Raw genomic sequence first — 16,091 nt, 5'->3', positions numbered from 1 at the left:
TTAACAATGCATACATTTCCCTACCCCTAAATAATCTTTCTCAGAAAACTCCAGAGGCTTCAGGAACCAACAGTTTTAATAGACGTAATTCCCGATGTGTGGTGTACAGGTCCCGGAGGGCTCTCACCCACTTTCCCACCCTTGTCTCCTGCTTTGCCTTCTATTCTCCTTGACAGGTCTGGGGTCACTGCATCCAGGGCTTGCTTTGCCTTCTATTCTCTGGAGGAAGCGCTTAGGCACTTGAGTGCCAGACTGCTGCTTGGAACCACTGAGTGGCCAGCACTGGTGTAACTGCAGGCCAAGGCGTCTGAATCCTCAGGGATCTGCCCTTTACCCAGGTCAAAGGTCCAAGGGCTCTCCTCACAGCTTTCTGCCAGCCCGCTCCAGATATACACATCTTCCTGGAGGTTCAGTTTCTGCCCAAGGCCCAGCACAAATGTCATGGATCAACCGTGACTTTATGATTTTTTGCCAGGACTTCATGGATCCACCAGGAGTATAGATGAATGTGAAAAGATTACTAGTTCTAAAGATTATAAACCCATAGAAACACACCAGAACTTACCTCCCACTCTGGAAGGTGAGTGGGGTGGGCTGGAGGGGTTGTTGCTGCCCTTCAGGCCAAGCACTAATTCCTCCAGTATCACAACCCCGCCCCCAAGGCAGACACGTTGATGAGGAGACAATGTATTACTATCTTTTATTCCAAAAATGCCAATGGGGCCCGGGTTCGGTAGCTCACGCCTGTAATCCCAGCACTTTGGGAGACAGGTGGGTGGATAGCCTGAAGTCAGGAGTTCGAGACCAGCCTGGCCAACATGGTGAAACCCTGTCTCTACTAAAAGTACAAAAATTAGCTGAGCGTGGTGGCAGGTGCCTGTAATCCCAGCTACTGGGGAGGCTGAGGCAGAAGAATTGCTTGAACCTGGGAAGCAGGGGTAACAGTGAGCCGAGGTTACAGTGAACAGAGATCATACCACTGCACTCCAGCCTGAGCAATAGAGTGAGACTCTCCAAAAAAAAAAAAAAAAAGCGGGGGGGGGGGGGCAATGGAATTTTTCTTTCCCACATTTCCTCAGCTCACAGTGGCCCTGCACCTGGCTGCTGAATCTCTATGTAGACCAGACTCACCTGAGTAATAAAGACTCCAACAGATGCAACAAATGAGGTTATGTTGACAGTGAGAAAACAAAACAAAACAAAAAACTACATACTTTGGCCAGAAACTGAACCTAGGGAAGAGAAAAACATTCCACCTGAATCACTAATGCTGCTAGTTTAAAAAATTCTCCTTAGCTTATGATACATTCAATACTTCTGGATCTGATTTTGTTCACCATTCACATTAGGCCTAGGGTTCATTCCAGACTCTTTTACAGACATGCAAATCAACTGGTTCAAACTGAATGTAATGGCCCAAATGTTTTCAGTTACACTGAACCCCCAGTTCCATGTGGGATGGAAGGGAATGCCAGCCTGGTGCAGAATTGTTTCCAGACTAGGCACAAAGGAAAGGCTCGGTGGCAGACTCCCTGAATTGAGGAAGTGAAGCTAAGTGTCTGGGGAGAGCAAGACAGAGTTCATAGGACAAAGATCCAGTGAGAAAATAACTAAGCAGAGAGAATCTGGGCATATGTACAGGTTCTGCCACCAGTATTCAGCAGAGCACTAGTCAGTGCATGATTGTGGAAAGAGTAGCTGACTAGTACCAGGGAAAGAAACATCCAAGAAAATCATGGAATGGCGTCTGGTACTCACACAGTGCAGAAAACAGTATCTGTTCGCACCAGTCAGACTGGAATTATTCATAATTCATAATGCTTTCGTAACGGGATATAATCAGCCCTGGACTGAGCACTACTCCTGAACCACGTAAAAGTTCATAAAAGCAAGATCCAAAAGGATCCAACTGTTTACAGGTCACTTAAGTGCACCCCAGAAAAAATTCAAGACGATTTATAGGAATTATAAAATATAACTTTCCAGCTGACAAGGAAAAAAAAAAAGGAATTTAAAAATAGCTAGTATGCAAGAAGGTAAACTTCACAATGTCCAGCATCCAATTAAAGAATATCACGTATGCAAAGAGCCAGGAAACGATGACCCATAAAGAAGGGAAATAATCAGTTAATCAGAATTGAACCAGACCTAACATGATGTTAGAATTAAGAAAGAGGACAGCCAGGCACAGTGGTTTATGCCTGTAATCCCAGCACTTTGGGAGGCCGAGGCAGGCAGATCACCTGAGGTCAGGAGTTTGAGACCAACCTGGTCAACATGGTGAAATCCCGCCTCCAGTAAAAATACAAAAATTAGCCGGGGATGGTGGTGCATGCCTGTAATCCCAGCTATATGGGAGGCTGAGGCAGGAGAATTGCTTGAACCTGGGTGGCAGATGTTGCTGTGAGCTGAGATTGTGCCATTGCACTCCAGCCTGGGCAACAAAAGCGAGACTCCATCTCAAAAAAAAAAAAAAAAAAAGTTAAAGGAGTCCTCCAGGCAGAAGGAAACTGACACCGGCTGAAAATCTGGATGAAAAAAAAAAAGACACTAGAAACGACATCTACATAGGCAAATATATAATTTTAACATCTGACTAGCCAGGTGTGGCAGCTCACGCCTATAATTCCAGCACTTTGGGAGGCTGAGGCAGGCAGATCATTTGAAGTCAGGAGTTCAAGACCAGCCTGGCCAATATACTGAACCCCCCACCCTACTAAAAATACAAATATTAGTCTGGTGTGGTGGCCTATGCCTGTTATCCCTGCTACTCAGGAGGCTGAGGCAGGAGAATAGCTTGAACCCATGAAGCAGAGGTTGCAGTGAGTCAAGATTGTGCCACTGCACTCCAGCCTGGCTGATAGAGCGAGACTCATCTTAAAAATAACAACAACAACAACAAAAAAAACCAAAACCAAACAAAAACACATCTGACTGTTTAAACGAAAGTAATAAAGATGGACTGTAAGGTTTATAACATGTGTAAAGTAAAATGCATGACAATAGCATAAAGGCAGGGAGAGGAGTAATGTGAAGAGGTATGATATCACTTGAAGGCAGAATGTGGAAAGCAAGGCAGAATTTTTGAAGTTTCTTTCTTCATACACTTTCAGGTTCCCATACATACAACCTAGTTTTTTTCTGGAGGGATCTTATTTTTTAGGAGGCTTGGAGAGGCACCTTTTGCTTTGTGTTCTTATGGGATGCACAAGACACAAGGGAACAGTCTCTCACTTTTAAATACAGTGATAGGCCTGAGGAGAAACAACTGTAATTTTTTTTTTTTAAATGAGATGGGATTCTCACAGAAGTTCATGTGGTGTTGAATTTCTGAGCTCAAGTGAGGTTTCCTTACGTCGGCCTATCAAAGCGTTGGGATTAATAGGCGTTAGCCACTGTGCCTGGCCACAAATACCAACATTTAAAAGGACGTCCCTGGATGGACTCGAACCACCAACGTTCCGGTTAATAGCCGAAAAGGCTAACCGATTGCGCCACAGAGACAACCTCAGTTCTTTATGTTCAACGAAACAGATTAAGCGTTCACTTTCATCTCAACGTAGATTGAGCCATCACTAACTCTAGGGATTGCCATTCGCTTTCTGCAGGAAAAGTGTGCAGACTACAAAGCTTTGGAAAACCGGAGAGGGTGGGTTGACTAATCGTGTTGTTGCGCGTTAGAAATGTGTATATTGCATGACTCTGAAGCCAGAAGGGCAGCCGAATGGCCTTCAACCTGCCTTGACCCTCGCCTGCTTCAGAAGCCAGTGCCTCTGGAAATGCCTGGATCTGCGACCCCAGCCTGAGCCTAGTAGGGCCTAAGGGAAGCCAAACGCCCCGACGGCTCTGTTTTCTTGCGCCGCCTTCAGGCAATCATCTTCTCCCCTTGCTCTCCCCTCACTCAACTCGGCTTCAGTAGATCGGGTCGGTGGGGCGGGAGGGGGAAAGAGGCAAGGGAGTCAAAAGGGAAAAGGTGAAAAGGAGGAGGGAGAAGCAGGGGAGACCAGGACGAGACAATGGGACAGCCCAGGATGCCCGTGCAGAGGGCGCCGGCTGGATGAAGAGAAGATGGGACACGTATCAGAATGGAGAGGAGAAGACGTGAGAGAAAATCACAAGAACCTGTAGCTGCCCAAGAATAAAGAGGTAAAAATCGCATAAATGTTTTTACATTTAAAAAAAAATCGGGGGACCGGGCGCGGTGGCTCATGCCTGTAATCCCAGCCGTTTGGGAGGCCGAGGTGGGTGGATCACTCACTTGAAGTTAGGAGTTCGAGACAAGATGGGCCAACATGGTGGAAGCCCCTCTCTACTAAAAATACAAAAATTATCTGGCCCTGGTGGCGCACGCTTGTAGTCCCAGCTACTCGGGAGGCTGAGGCAGGAGAATCGCTTGAACCTGAGAGGCGGAGCTAGCAGTGAGCTGAGATCGCGCCCCTGCACTCCAGCCTGGGCGACAAAGTGAAATTCTGTCTCTCAAAAAACATATATAAATAAATAAAGAGGGGTGGGAAAGCAAAACGACAGGCAGTAGGTGTGGGGTGCTTTGGGATTCTATAGTGGTTAGTACTCTGCGTTGTGCCTGCAGCAATCTCTGTTCTAATCCGAATCCTGGTACAGTCAGACTCTATCTTGGACCCACTGGGGCGAACCCATGTGTCTTTTGGTTTGCTTTAATTCCTGCACCAGCTGCCGCCTTTATCTGCAGCCAGAAAGCCAGAAAGCAGGGTTTACCGCTGGACCCACAGTGCCATATGGTCAGGGGAAAAGAAGGAAATCCAATAGTACATAAACAAAGGCCCAAAGAGAAACCGTCGAAGTGCCCTATGCCTCACCGTTTAGCAGAAAATATCAAGCAACTCTCAACCTAGCTGGTCTGTAGCTTCCACGAATGAAATAATGTATTTATTGCAGTTTTTCTGGTTGAGATATTTCAAATATTTGGTGGAACTTTTAATTAGAGGGAGAGATACTCTCGAGTGTGGAAGAAAAAAATGAGGGGGTGTGAGGATGGGGCGACTTTAGGACAGAAAAAAAGAGACAAGGAAGCCACGTAAACATTTTCGGGTGGGCGTGAGGCGATGTCAGTCTTGAACCCCGTTACGTTAGGTAAAGAGGGCAGCCCTCTTCTAGCACAAACAACGTTTCTCACATTGAGGAAATTACAGGAATCAGCAACTCTAGAGTGCGATGAAGAAGCTTCACTCTGGGAGAACTCCCTTCGTGACCACGGTCTCTACTCTGCCAGGTAAGTGGGAATGAGCGCAGGCCCTGCAGGGACAGCACAGCCTCCTCACCCTGGCGGGACGCTCAGGGTCACCACCCTACCCACTGCCGCCCCTCGCCATTCTTCCAAACCACTCTCAGCCAAACATTCCACCGACAGTCACCCCACACCACAACCCAGGCCGACTTTCAGCAGCGGCTCCCGCCCCGCAACCACCGCGCACTCTCATCCCCGCGGTTCTGCCCGGCGCCTCTGCCCCAGTCTGTGCACTTCACCTCCCTGGCTCCCGCTCTCTCCTGAGCTCCCAGTGGACGCGGCGTTCGTCCGAACCCCTCTTGGGAGTACTGAATGGAAAATGGGGAGCGTGCGCAAGTGGTTGGTGGAGTGTAGATTTTGTGGGATTTAACTGTGAGACCATCACTTCGACGTCCTAGTGCTGGTTTTCACACCTGCCTTCTGTTGGGGCACCGGCAACAGTTTTCCATTTGTGCCTACTCCACCTGCTGTCTTTGTTGGCTCAGCGAACATCGCCTCCCTCTACCGCTCAATCAGCAAATGGGACCGCCGACGAGGACCTCACCAGCTGCTCACCCTCCTCGCAACCTCGCGGGCATCGCCTCCAGTCGCCTCGTCCAAAGGCCTAAGCTGCGAACGTTAGCTGCGAACGGGGGTGAGGAGGCTCCGCTGACTGGTCGGTACTCGTGTCCAGGGCACGCACAAACGCCACGACTTGGCGTGGCCTCTCTCTTAATTCGCATCCTGGCCAGATAAGCGCCTCGTGGCGGCGGCGGCAAAGAGGGTGGGCTTATTGGGTGGCTGACATCTCTGCACTGTTGTGTACACCTGAGTGAGACGCTCAGTCGCTCTCTAAAGCCGCGTCTGCGGATGACGGACACGGACATAAATAGGAGCAGTGTGTCGTGAAAGGTGGTCCACCACGACTTGCCCTACTTCGCCCGGGTGTGCCCCTTGCTGCGGAGGCTGTTCTGCATCTGGCCATTGGAGCAGGCCGGCTGACAGTGTAATAAAGGAAGATTCCCGCGGGAAGGCGGCCAGTGCAAAACAATTCCCTGACCGGGAATCGAACCCGGGCCGCAGCGGTGAAAGCGCCGAATCCTAGCCACTAGACCACCAGGGATATAGGGAAAGGTGCTTTCTCTCCTTTCTTCGGTCTGAAGCGACAGTTTCCCTGTACTCTGGGAGGACTTGGGCTTTGTGAGGGTCGCTCTTTGCTCCTGGAGTCCTCTCACATGGCCGTTGCTTCCCTGCTTTCTTAAAAAAAAAAGAGCCTGCAGGCGACACACCGAGGGCTCCGCGAGGGACACCAAGGCCAGAGTCCCGAGTCCTGGGGCGAGTTGCAGCGACCTCGCTGCAGCTCACCACTGGCATAGAGATACGCCTTTGCGAGGAAGCAGCAAGTGGAGAGACCGTCGCGGGTCGCCAGGGCCAGAGCCGCGCACCGGGTTGCCAGGAGGAGCCGGGAGCGGGGAGGGGCCCGGGGTGAGACGGGGATACCCTCTGCATCATAAAGGACCCAGACCCCGGCACCCCCAAGATCATAAAGGACTCGGATGCGGAAACCGAAACGGGCTGCATGGGAAACTCTTTCCAGGAAGGCTCCGGGGCCCTCAACTGGTCTCCCACCTTCCCCTGCAACCTGTGACACCTGCCATTTTCCCGTCTTAGGAGATGGCAACGCCACCCTTCCGTTTGCTCCGGGCAAAACTTGGAGAGTTCCCTCTGACGCTGGAGTTTTTTCCTCAGATCCAAGATCCAATTGGTCACCAACTCGTGATTTACCATCGGCCAAGTGTGTGGGCATTGATCTACACGCAAGTTTCTCCACCTCCGCGGAATGGCTACTTCGGGGTGGGGATGGGGTGGGGGAGGGGCCCTCCCGCGGTGGATTGTAAGGTGTTTAGCAACATCCGTCGCCTCCGCTGACTAGATACATGCCAGGGGGTTAACATTCTCCCTCCCGCTTCCCCCCCAGTCGTGGCCTACTATCTCAGCGGGGATGGGAGAGGTGTGTGAGGGCGAAGCTGCCCCCTGTTGAGAACCACTGGTGCGCAGCTGTCCTGCTCTCTGAACTTGTGCAGAGGACTCTCCAGGTGAAGGCTCAAGGATCGATCCAGCTCGAGACACGCTCGCTCCCCCTCACAGTCGGACCTTAGGATTTAGGCTTTAACATCTTGACATCATGAGATTCGAAACCTTTAGGTCTTTTCTTTCGTTCTGTCCTCCAAATCGGCCTCTTCCGAGCCTGTTGACCAGGGCCAGCCAGGCAAAGGGCTGCGTTCGCTCAACGAGGCTCCTCTCGCCCCTCCTGCAGTTTCAGGCCTCTTTCAGTTGAAGAGAAGCTTTATGGGCCGCTACAGCTGCTGCATAACTGCATGTTGCATGCAAGCCCTAAATTGCTGATTTTTAAACAGCCTGATGGGTTCACAAAGACAATTTCTGAATAGTCTTAACAGCAGAGGTGCACTAAAGCCATTGTGCCCTGCAGCCCAGGATTCCAGTAAGTTCTTTCAGGACCATTTATGGAAGATTTTTGGAGTTGTCCTTGGTAACTCCCAAGAATGTTTTGGTTAGGAGTAGAATTTTAGATGTCATGGATTTAAAAATTAAAACTAAAACTCTGGAACTCATAGAAAGATGAGAATACATTCACTATCCTGAGTAGAAAGATTTCTTATAGAATAGAACAGGCTTTAAAAATAAAGAAAAAATATGGCAAAATTTCATCAAATTAAATATTTTGAGAACTGAAATTAAAATCCGAAGCCACCAACCAACTGGACAGACCCCTTCTTGGTCAAGGAGACCCCAGAGAAGTCTTAAATACTGAGTTCCTGACCAGTATTTGGAAGATCAGACACCTGTCCTTATACTCTTTCCCTTTTGTGGGTTAGACACAACTGACCAGCATTATTGTTAAAATAAAGATCATAAGACTGACAGAACAGACTCCTTACCATAGTAAGATACTATATTATAAACAAGACCTAAGACCATGCGAGGCAAAGTTAAGTTGTGCACCCCTCAACTTAAAGAATAAACTATGTTCTAATTGCGACAGGTTTTTTTCTTCTTCCTTTTTTTCCTCTAGCTAAACAAGCACTGGCCTTGAGATAATCAATGCTGAAGCACTTGCAGCTGACCCATTACCATAAACTGGCTGAGCCCTCCCTACACAAGCCATAACGACAGTTTTGATTGGACAAGAGACTGATTTCAGTAACTTTCTCTTGATAAGAGACCACTGATTGTGAACTGGTTCTGGACAGTTTACAGAGGCTGTGCACCTGATTGCCATTGTGTCCCTGCTTCACCTATTGAAGCATAAGGCCTAATTATTATAACGTATTGAAATGTTGTCTCCACCCCAAAGTGAACATCGGTTGCATGTAACAGGCATGTTTACTCAGCATGCATGCAGCAGGATCCCTTCACGAATATTCAGAGCTCCTCCTATTCCCTGTTGAATATGTATATGTGGCCAACCAGATCAACATAAATCCCTGTTCCCCCCTCCCCTCCCTGGAAACCTACTTTTCAGGTTTCAGCAGGTGGGTATGCTCCCAGTCTGTCAAAATGGCCGCCTTGCAGGCTGTAACCCTTTATAAAAAATAAAATCTTCTTTCTTTCTAAATTTATAAATTGTGTGATTTTTCACTTGACAGCTTTCAGTTGTCAGTCCAGTCACTGACTGGGAAAAGTCATTTGCAATATATTTATTTGAAAAATGACTCAATTCCTGAATATATAAGAGAACTTTCATAAATCAGTAATATAGAGCTAAGCCAAATAAAATCGGGCAAAATATCCAAATAGGCCTTTGAAAAGGATAATTTCTTATATGTTGGAAGCCATAAGAAAATATGCTTCATAGTATTGCTCATTAGGCAAGTACAAATTAATTCCACACGGAGACATCACTAACCACTCATCAGTGTATGGTTACTTTTTAAATTTTCTGAGACAGGGTCTCACTCTGTCACCCAAGCTGGAGTGCAACGGTGTGATCTTGGCTCTCTGCAACCTCCCCCTCCTGAGTAGCTGGGAGTACAGGTGCATGCCACCATGCCCGGCTAATTTTTGTATTTTTAGTAGAAACGAGGTTTTGCCATGTTGGCCAGTTTGGTCTGAGAGCACAGCTACATTTTAAAAAGTTAGTACACCAAATGCCGACAAGAATTTGGTGCCACTTCAACTGTCATTGCTGGTGAAAAAACATTCTAGAAGACTGGCAATTTATACCAATGTCAAACTTATACTCAGGTCATGACCCAGCAACTGAAGTACTTCCATGAATCTCAAGTGCACAAAAACTGTTATAAGAATATTCATCACAAGAATTCAGTAACACCACAATTGAGAAGTGATCCATGAACTACGTGGATGTATCTCATGAGTATAATGAACATAACTGCAGAAAAAAGGCCAGATACAAAAGATATGTCCATTCACTCATGTGAACTTTAAGAACAGGCGATTGTAACCTATGGGAATAGACATCAGAATAGTGATTAAGAGGACACAGGGTGAGAATTGCCTGGAAAGGGGCTCTAACAGGCCTTTCTCAGATGATGGCAATTTTCTATAACTTGAGCTGGGTGGTGATTACATTTATCAAAATTAAATTGCACTAAAAATTTGTGCACTTTATGTGAACTGTAGTTTATTTACTGTTCTTATTCCTTGAACCCGGGAGATGGAGGTTGCAGTGAGCCGAGATTGAGCCACGACATTCCAGCCTGGGTGACAGAACAAGACTACGTCTCAAAAGTACTAATAATAGTAATAATAGTCTTAACAGCAGAGGTGCACTAAAGCCATTGTGCCCTGCACAATCTCATTTTATGAGAATTTTTATGCTCTCATAAAAATCAGCAGATGGGGAATGGAGGCAAGCCGGTGTCGACCATGACAACTGGTTTAGATTTTATTGTAAACTCACTAAAAGCTCGTTCTCATTTTGTGTTTTTTAAAAATCCCACTGATACAGCTGTTTTCTCTTCCAGAAAGACTATAACCGCATTATTTCATCAGTGGAAGCTACAGACAAAGGGTCCTTGAGAGGCAGCATCTTCACCTACGGGATTTTTTTCTGCTCAATTGTGAAACTAAGAGCATGTCCAAGTTTTCCTTTTGGCCAGGCCGCCCCTAGTTTATGCACTGTGGGCTAAACTCCAGAAGCTGGTGCCCTTCTGGGCCAGCGGTTTACTCTGCTCTCTGGAGGCTGCTAGGATTAAAGGCGAAGCAAATGACAAGTCTATTAGCCACAATCGCAGGATACAAAACACTGCTGTGACTCAGATTAGAACCCAGGTTGCAGCAACCACAACTAGAAGTATTAACCACTACATGACCACAGAGCCTGCTGACAACCATTGTACTTCATATATATATATATATATATATATATATATATATATATATATTTTTTTTTTTTAATGTAAAAACACTCACACTATTTTCTATGCTTTATTCTTGGACGTCTGCAGATTGCTTTTCTCTCTTTCACATGCTTCTCCGTTACTCTCTCCCCACTCTGCTACATAATTTTAAAAAATCTCATTTCTCAGGATCCGGCCACTGCCTCTACAACAAGCCTCCTGGGAGATCTTGTTGTCCCATCTACACCTCTGCCTTCTTTCACTCCTTTTTTTTTCTTTCGGAGTCGATGTGTTGTCCAGGCTGGAGTGCAGCAGCTCGATCTTGGCTCACCGCAACCTCCGCCTCCCGGGTTCAAGCGATTCTCCTGCCTCAACCTCCCAAGTAGCTGGAATAGCAGGTGCATGCCACCACATTCGGCTAATTTTTGTATTTTTAGTAGAGACGGAATTTCACCATGTTAGCCAGGATGGTCTTGAACTCTTGACCTCAAGCGATCCATCCGCCTCGGCCTCACAAAGTGCTGGGATTACAGGCGTGAGCCACCGTGCCCAGCCAAATTTCAGGCCAACACCTGTTGACACACATTGCCAGACACACGGAATCCCTCGCGGAACACCGATGGGCCCACAAAACACGCGGAGGCCGCGGTGGCTGACGATGTTAGCAAATTCGGTCCATGGTGTCTGGGGTACAGCCCCGAGGGTCCACTTGGCCACCTCTGCTCAAGGACTAGTCTCCGCCGCTCCTCTCATCTCCACGCAGATTCTTCCCCACACATCTCCCCTTTCTTTGGGCCGCCGAGGCCTCTTGGACCTTTGAGGAGACTGCCCCGCCCGCAGCTTCTCTCCTTCCTGGAGTTTCATTTCTTGATCCTCTCCATAGTGGCTCAGCGGTAAGCCCAAGGTCCAGCACGCGAATCAGGAACGTGATGGTTTGCAGGGATCTGCCCAGAGAATAGATGAAAGTAACAGGTACCAATATCAAAACTGCAGTGACTCACCAGAAACACTTCGTGCTTGCCACTTTGCTAAGCCGTTTGTTGAGTCCAACAACTGCACGGGTCCTGGGTTAGTCTCCTGAATGTCTTTTGCCGCTACTTTGACGAGTATTGGCAGCTTACTTTGTGGTGGCCAAGCCCCTAAATGCACTATTTGCTTATGGATTATAATTTTGCAGGGAAGAAGTGAAGAAGGCAAGCTGCTTGCATTGGCTGGGAATTGAACCCGAGCCTCCCGCGTGGGAAGTGAGAATTCTACCACTGAACCACCAATGCCTCTCCCTACCAATTTCCTGGAGGATACTGTAAAAGAGTATCTAGAGGCCGGGCGCGGTGGCTCAAGCCTGTAATCCCAGCACTTTGGGAGGCCGAGACAGGCGGATCACGAGGTCAGGAGATCGAGACCATCCTGGCTAACACGGTGAAACCCCATCTCTACTAAAAAAACACAAAAAACCAGCCGGGCGAGGTGGCGGACGCCTGTAGTCCCAGCTACTCGGGAGGCTGAGGCAGGAGAATGGCGTAAACCCAGGAGCCAGAGCTTGCAGTGAGCTGACATCCGGCCACTGCACTCCAGCCTGGGCAACAGAACGAGACTCCGTCTCAAAAAAAAAAAAAAAAGAAATCATGGAAGAGGGATTGTGTAAGCAATCTGGGCGTTTTATTCATGAAGGGGTATTAGATGTTGCCAGTGCTTTTTCTGCCTCAAGTGGTATAATCATCTCCTTTTTCTTTTTAGTTTGTTGATATGATGGAGTACACTGATTAATTTTGGAATGTTGAACAAACTTTGCACACTTGGAATAAATCCTGCTTTGTGATGGTATTTTTTTTTTGTACATTGCCGGATTTGACTTGCTAATATTTTGTTGATGATTTTTGCATCTAAATTTATGTGGGATATTGGTCTATAGTTTTCTTTTGTGCTGTCTTTGCCTGGTTTTGGTGTGAGGATGACATTAGTCTCATAAAATGAGTTGGGAAGTGTTCCCTCTTCTTATATTTTTCCAGAATAGATTGTGTGAATTAGTGTTAATTCTTCTTTAAATGTTAGTAGAATTCTTCAGTAAAACTATCTTGGCATGACCATTTCTTTGTGGGGAGTTATTTAATTACAAATTCAATTTTTCAGTGTTTATAGGACTGTGCAGATTGTCTATTTCATCTTGGTTGAGTTTACTAGTTTGTGGATTTTAAGAACTTTGTCCATTTCTTCTAAATTGTTGAATTAAGAGTGTAAAGTTGTTCTTGTTATTCATTTATTATCATTGCAATGACTGCAGGCCATTTCCTATTTTTAATCTTATTCCCCCTCCCCCATATTTTAGTCATGTTTTTGTCAGAACACTTCTCATGCAATTTGGCCATTATTGACTACTCACCTGGATCCCCTTGAAAGTTTAGATGTTTTATTGATCATCTAAACTAGGAATTCCTGGTTCCTAGTTCAGGGCCAAGAATTAAAGAAGTTCTTAGTAATATTTGTCCAATGGCTGGACAATTTCTCTTCCATAGAAAGAACTCTACTTTATACCATTTTGTCCATGTCCTGGGACCAGTTATCTGTGATAAGACTTGATGGAAACAGACTGTCCTCAGCAATTCCTCTCAATGGTTCACCCTCTTATATAGAAGAGTGTTTTTGGCCTGCATATACTTTGAGCTATCACTCCCAGTTTAGGAGAGCTATCACATTTGTTGAAATTATCTGTTTGTGTTCATCCTCCCACTGGCTTGAGTTCCTCAAGAAGACATTAATATCTGAACCCAAGTGCTAAACACAGGGAAAGGAAAATTCAGCACTTAACATATTTATAAGATATTGTATGTAAAGCCTTTCTCAACTGTAAATACAGAAGAACATTATCAGTATCGCTGCTTCAGATACAAGAATTCTCCTACTCTGGCCCCTCCTCAACTTAGGACAGAACTATTTAAGGTAAGAATGGAGTCTCCAACCCTTCTCTAAGCACCATTTATTCCTGCTAAGCCCACACTTACTTGAGGAGAGTCCATGGCTAGGGCAGTCCCAAGGTCAAGGCCCCTGGGTCTTGGGCAGGTTTCATGGAATTGGTGTTCCCCTCTTGGATTTGGTGTTTCCCCTCAGTATAAATCAGACCTGAGTTTATCTTATGGATCCCCTTCACATGGTGCACAAGTTCACTGTGGAGTAAGTTACAAACTGCTCAGCCCAAGATGTTCTTTGAGGAATCTGATGATGCTGTAGACACTCTTTTCCCCTGACTTATCCAAACCCAGCTTGAAATCTGTCCTTATTCTCACCACCATAGGTTACCACATGTTCCACTATTACTTTGGACTTTAAAAAATTATTTTCATCCTCCAAACTTGCTGACTTCCTGCCATTTTGTGTCTCAGCTTTGCACTTTAAGGGCATTGACTCAGGCTGGGCTGGGTCCTGGAAACATGCAGTAGGGACCAAGGTCAGTCTCTGCTGCAGGGTCCGAAGTATGTTGAATACACATCTCACTCACTCATAGACTCAGAGAAAACTGAGCAGAAAGTGACCCTAGAGAACTAGAACAATAACCTGATCTTCCTGATGAGGAAATGGAGGCCCAGAAAGGCTAAAAGATTTTCCCAATCTCCCTCACTACTTGATGGCAGCAGAGCCACCACACAAGCCTTGGCCTCAGCTTCCCTGTCCAAAGCACCTAGTTCACCCTCCAGGCATGTCAAAAGACTTTGTATCAAACATAGTTATTTCCACTGTTAAAACAAGAATTTCAGGAGGGTGTCTCCTGGGAAATATCTTTTTTCAGCTATATACTCCTATTATTTATACTCAGTCAGTTTTCAATCACTGGCTGATAAAACAGGACCAAGGGACACATATGTGTCAACTAACATCCCAATCAAATAAAATGTATTTATGAGATTATCTGTAAAATGTCTGGAGTGAAATTTGGTGGGTTTCCAAGATGGCTGACTAGGGACATCTGACACCAGTTCTCCTCAGAAAGATCAAAGTTACCAGTGAATGGACACATTCCAAACAGAAAACAGAGAGAAGAAAGCCAGGTCCTGCTGGAGTGCCCACAGGAAGTAGCTGGGGAGCAGAAAAGGAAAGCAGCAAGAGTCTGGCAGAAATCAACCCCTAAGGAACTTGGAGCCCCACAGGGTAGGTGGGAGTGCTTCTCTGTTCCCCTCACCCCTCTGACAATCTGCTGACTGTTAAACTGTTGGGGAGACCCTCTGCCCTCATCATAGGGCAACACCATCAGTAGCAGTTTGAAAACTTCCCAGGGACAGAGAACTGAGTGGTCAGCACATGCAGGCATGCCTGCACTTTTCTCACACTCAAACTGAGACTGGCTGCCATACTGGTTGTGTACCCAGGGTGGAGCACTATCCTGCCTGGGGATTCTCTACCCTTGAGTCATTGCCCACCTGCAAATATATGCCCACAACCAACTCTGACTTTGGCAAGTACAGGGCAGGTCCCTGGGGAGCTGCAGGACCCCTGGAGAGCTAACGCTGAGCATGGGCCACCCATAAGCGAGGGGGAGGCACAGACTGCCAAAGCCCTCCTAAGGACAAAGAAAACACTGGCAGGACACCAATCGCAGAAGGGGGCAGCACTGACATTCAGGAATGGGCGTGAAAAAGCAGGAAAAGTAGGGGTCATCCCTTTCCTCCCCTCCATACGGCTGCAGACGTAGCAGTGGTTCTTTTCTCCAGGACCCAGTGAGTGTGCACTAGGAGAGAACATTATTCATGTTATTCATGGTGGTACCACCCAGGCTGAAAGTGAGCCTGTGCTGCTTGGGCTTTCAGGAAGGACAGGCCCAACTCAACGTCTCTATACAGAGCTGCAGTGCCCTGGCAATGAAAGACAGGCCATGGAGTGGCCTGCCCTGGACTTGGAGAAGAGACTCTGCCCTGAACCCCATTTTAGTGGTAGTTGTCAAAGTGGCATATCTACAGACTTTAGCTGCACCACAGCCAGGAACCAAAGGACAAAGTCTTTATAAACTGAAGGTTGTGAGCTCTGTGACAGGGCCATGATAGGGAAGCATATCACATTCTTGCCTATTCAGGAGAAGGAGCTAGTGTACTTCTGCCCCTTCCCCTGAGGCCTCAGCACACCCCAACATGATCTCTTGCCACCAACGTGTCAGGGCAGGTGTTTCCACTGGACACCAGCCTACCTACCCTCCCTTACTCTTAAGTACCATCTACTGGACTGCATCCTAAACTGGACCTCCGAATAAAAAAAAAAATGCTACCTGAAGGACTTAGTGCTAGTCCATGATATAAGCTTCCTGAGAATTCTGCACCCTCAGCCCCCAACAAGGGTGTGTTAGCTTTTACTTCTAATACATCACCACAACAAGCAGCATCTGAGAAAGCTACTGCTTAGAAGCTACCTACAACCAAGAAACACATACAGAGCTAGGGCCCCCCGAAAGCACCCAGAAATGAAGCCAAACAATCATATACTAC

The 16,091-nt window shown here is 46.9% G+C and overlaps 3 non-coding genes across 3 annotated transcripts; all 3 read right to left on the bottom strand.

The window, feature by feature from the left end:
* Nucleotides 1-3,430: 3,430 nt before the first annotated feature.
* Nucleotides 3,431-3,504, bottom strand: TRNAN-AUU (transfer RNA asparagine (anticodon AUU)). Its single transcript has one exon. It is a non-coding gene; the product is annotated as a tRNA-Asn (tRNA).
* A 2,789-nt stretch (nucleotides 3,505-6,293) lies between these two features.
* On the bottom strand, nucleotides 6,294-6,365 carry TRNAE-UUC (transfer RNA glutamic acid (anticodon UUC)). The gene has a single exon. It is a non-coding gene; the product is annotated as a tRNA-Glu (tRNA).
* Nucleotides 6,366-11,829: 5,464 nt separating this feature from the next.
* TRNAG-CCC (transfer RNA glycine (anticodon CCC)) lies at nucleotides 11,830-11,900 on the bottom strand. The gene has a single exon. It is a non-coding gene; the product is annotated as a tRNA-Gly (tRNA).
* Nucleotides 11,901-16,091: the final 4,191 nt, after the last annotated feature.

This window comes from Macaca fascicularis, chromosome 1, assembly GCF_037993035.2.
Source record: "Macaca fascicularis isolate 582-1 chromosome 1, T2T-MFA8v1.1".
NCBI classification, from domain to species: Eukaryota; Metazoa; Chordata; class Mammalia; order Primates; family Cercopithecidae; genus Macaca; species Macaca fascicularis.
The sequence above is the reverse complement of the archived record's forward strand: the minus strand, read 5'-3'. Positions and strand labels throughout refer to the sequence as shown.